The following is a 4,087-nucleotide window of genomic DNA, read 5'->3' as shown; positions in this document are numbered from 1 at the left end:
CCAGCATTTGTTGTTGCTAGTTGTTTTTTTCCCCAATATGTGCCAGAATCCCAAATCTTTAACAGGTCCCTCTCTTTGTCCTCATTTTGCACCATTCTCACCTCTGTGCTTGACTATTCTTTTCTGTTTCAGTGTGTTTCTCCAGTTCCTATTCATCCTTGGTTCTTAGCTGGAACCTCAATTCCTGGCAAGATTGCCTGTTTCCTGACTCCCTATGCGAGATAACACCCCTTCCCCCAACATGTCTTTATTATAATCGTTGGCGAAGTGTTGTGGGGTTTTCCCTCCATCTGGAAACTGAGCATCGTGTCAATTGAGACTGTCTAGTTCAGTGCGTTCCGAGTTTTGACCATAGTGACACAGAGTAGGGTCAGCTGGTGAAGCTCCGAGCGGAAGTGTTGGATGGGCTGTGCAGGTGGATGCTGAGATTGCTGGGGAAAGCTGTAGGATTTGAAATGAATTAAATATGAGGCAGGTGTCGGAGTCTTTAATAAATACGAGACACAGGTGCCGCCCTTTCCTATGGCAAACGAATGGGCAGGTGAGAATCAGAGCAGTCCTGGGGGGGAGGGGTCAGTGCCCTAGTCCCTTGGGAAGCAGCGTGGGCCGGTGGAGAGAGCTGGGGTTCAAACTTTGGGTGCAGCCAACCTGACTTTCCACACCTTGTTTCTCCATTTGAGACCTGCTGCAGTCTTGTCAAGAACATGACAGGGTTTTTGAAAGTGCTTAATTTACATTAACTTATTAGTATTTATTCCTGATCACTGTTATCACTTCACGAGGGCATGCATGTGGAAGCAGGAATGAGTGGCAGAGATAGGAGCGGAAGTGAATTTTGGGCAAGGTACAAGACTTCAGTTATTCCATATGTTGAATCATACTAAAGAGTTGGCATAAAGGTTTATCGGCGAATATAGGTAACAGCAAGTACCTACCTAAAATAAAGGCCCCTGCTTTGCTAATGATAATGGTGCAGTATTGATTGACAACGTTTAATGTAAAAAAAATGCTTTGTTGGATGATTTTCACGAAGAGTCCATCAGTACGGGATATAGATTTTAATGTTCTGGAGAACAGAACAAGGACGATTATGTGAAAGTCGTAGGGGGAGAGGGACTGATGATTTACACGAGCACTTTCTAACAATCAGAGCTGTCCAACGGGGAAGTGAACATTATGGCAAAAGGCTGAGTTCTCACCGTGTGAGCCTGTGGAGACTGACGACCTTTCCACCAGAGATAGAGCAGGGATTCTTGCGTGGCCGCGACAGTGGACTAAGTCATCCCTCCATTGCCTTCTGATTGGAAGATCAGAGGATTTTGTGTCCAGTTGAGATTTGTCTAAATACCGTTCAGTCAGCAGGGATTTGAGTGCTTCTCTGTTTCATTAGAAAACCAGTGTTTTGTTTTTCTTCCCTTCCTGTGTGCTGAGACAGAGCCAAGGACTCAGGTCTCAGTGGTTGCCTTGGGTATTCCCATTTGGAATTTGAGGAGCTCAAGCCAGGTGTCCGAGGTGATGTAACAAGAGCTGTTGTCCTCACGGGTCCAGAGCCCCAGGCACGCACCTGGAGGCACCAAATACAGAAATGCGCTGCCAGGAAGTTTGTGCTGAGATTTTCAGTCAAGTTAGTGTAGATCAAGTTAGATCTATAAATCCACCCTCCCCCCCATGCTTCCATGCCTGAGGCTTAATCAACACTTCCCCAGCATCTTTTCGCTGATTGCTGCTTGTGTGCTAATGTATATCCCCCATATTCTTTCATAAAGTTATAAAAACGGCTTTACGGAATTCCTTTGCTTTTTTTTTAAATAGAAGATTGAAGTTAATTTTGCAGCTTGTTCTCTTCATTGTGGGTTATGCGCGTGCAATTTATTTGGGTTTCTTTCATCTCTGTGACCAGACGGCCTTGAGCCAGGAACCCTGGCCTGAATTACTAGAGAAACTATTGTGAGGGGAACCACTTATTCACCTATGAATTCAGAAGGAATATAGTAAGTGTTGAATGTAAGGAACTAATTTATTTTATAATGTGACATTTTGAATCTGAGATATATTATGCCAAACATTTATGTATTGGTGGGCTTTTCTGATGTGTGATGTTGAAAAGAAAGCAGATTAGGTGCTGATAATATGTAGACCAAGAAATCATAGCTTAAGAGACTGAGGTGAGCTAAGAGGCCAGGATTTCGTTTCCTCAGTGGTTAGTTTTTAAACTTGGAAAGGATCTGAGGCGTCATGGAATCCAAGTCTAGGGTACACGGGCGGAAGCCCTGTGAGTAATTTGATCAGAGTCGCCGCCTCTTACCTGGGGTGTAGGTAAAAATTGTGGGTCTGAGGGTGGTGAAAGTAGTGACAGTCCCATGATTGTCTGTTTGGAAAGGAGTTTCTCAAACTTTGAGAGATACAGTGCGACCAACCAAGGCAGACCCTTCGAAATAGAGGGTGATGCGAAGTGCCCTAGAATATCTCATCTGCCAAGTTAAGGCGCAGATTGGTGTGTGACTAATGTGGAGGTCCTCTTAGTCATTTATCCATCAGGCACTTAAAAATTTATTTTTATTGGGGTAACATCAGTTCGTAATGCCGCGCAGGCTTCAGATGGACAGAAGCTGCACACACCACGCCACGCCGCTGCCAGCATCCCATTGGCCCCCTGCACCAGCTCCCTACCCCCACCCCCGACATTGTCAGCTCAAAGTCCTAAGGGTTTGTTTTTGTTTTGTTTTCAGTGCAGGCATTTTCTGACTGACTGCCACACTGTGGGCGCTTTGCTGGATGTTGGGGCTACAGATAGGAACAAAACCTGTCCCTGCACTCGTGTGTCTGGTACTACTGAACAGGACCGGAGAGAATGCTTTCTGTTTTGCGATTGCTCCCAAAAGAAAAAAATTCACTGTTACCATGTTAGTTAGTGACCTGCTGGTTTTATGACTCACACATCATTGCTGTTTATTTGCCTTCATCTTTCTAAGGAACACAGAAAACCAGGATCTGGTCATACCACTAAACTAGCTGTGTTCTCGGGCAGGGACTGTGTGAAGGAAAGCATCTGAGGGTCAGCCTTAGACATAGGTCTGTCAGAAGAGGTTTCTGAGACAGCGCTGTTCCTCCAGGGCTCCCACCTTTGACCTGTCCAAAGGCAGGGTCAGTGGGTGCGGTAGGGCAGGTTGGCCCTGGTAACTGTTAAACAACTCCTATTCTTCAGAGAACCGTAGTTCTGTCTGAGGCTGCACAATTTGATTAGTGATTGTTTTTCCCTCCGTTATTTGCTTCCTCAGCTTCAGGGAAATGTGTGTGTGTCACACTGGCACCGGGACGCAGTTTCTGCCAAAACCAAGGCTGAAAGACAGGTCTGTTTCGGGTGCACTTATTTGGCAGTTAGTGTCCTGAGTGGAGAAGAGCATGTTTCCTGGGTTCATGAGGTGGGGGAGCAAAGGTTGATTTTTGCCAGGGCTTTTGGAATGTCCGCTCTGCTTTACTAGCTGCTTTTTTATTTTGAATAGTTTAAATCTGTCCGTTTGCTTCTCCCATTTCCTCCGCTAGCCCTGGTGTCCGCTGCAGTGGTCCAGGTCAGAGTCACTCAGCAGGTACTGCCTGAGCGCCTGTGCCAGCACTGTGCCACCTGCTAAGTGGTGCGTGCTGGTGGTGCCTTAGAGGAGGCGGCAAGATAGCAACTAATTAAACTAATTTCAGGGTATATTGAGTGCCAGGAACGAGGTGTGTGTTAGAGGAGTCCATGGAGGTGCAGTTTGCTGCTTCCTGCATTTGGGATAGAGCAAATGGATGGTAGACCTGTGGTGTTCCAGAAGGTAGCGGGGAGCGTCACTTGGACTGGTGTTAGGGTTTTGTGGTTAATGTAGTAGGTAAAAAAAGTTATGTTAATGAGGAATTAGGAAACTAAAGGTTATCTTTCATGGTATGTTCAGCTGAAATGATCTAGCGTTTTGTTTCCCCAGTGGTTAGAAAGCTGCTGAAATTGGGCTGTGATCTTCCAGCTCCAGTGTAATTTGAGCCTTACGTGTTTATTTCCTCCTCAGGTGGAGGCCTGAATTTTGATCTATGTCCTCCCTACATCAACTGCCTGAAA

The sequence above is a fragment of the Talpa europaea genome (genome assembly GCF_964194135.1).
Source record: "Talpa europaea genome assembly, chromosome: 9".
In the NCBI taxonomy this organism is placed as follows: Eukaryota; Metazoa; Chordata; class Mammalia; order Eulipotyphla; family Talpidae; genus Talpa; species Talpa europaea.
Note: the sequence above shows the minus strand (reverse complement) of the source record.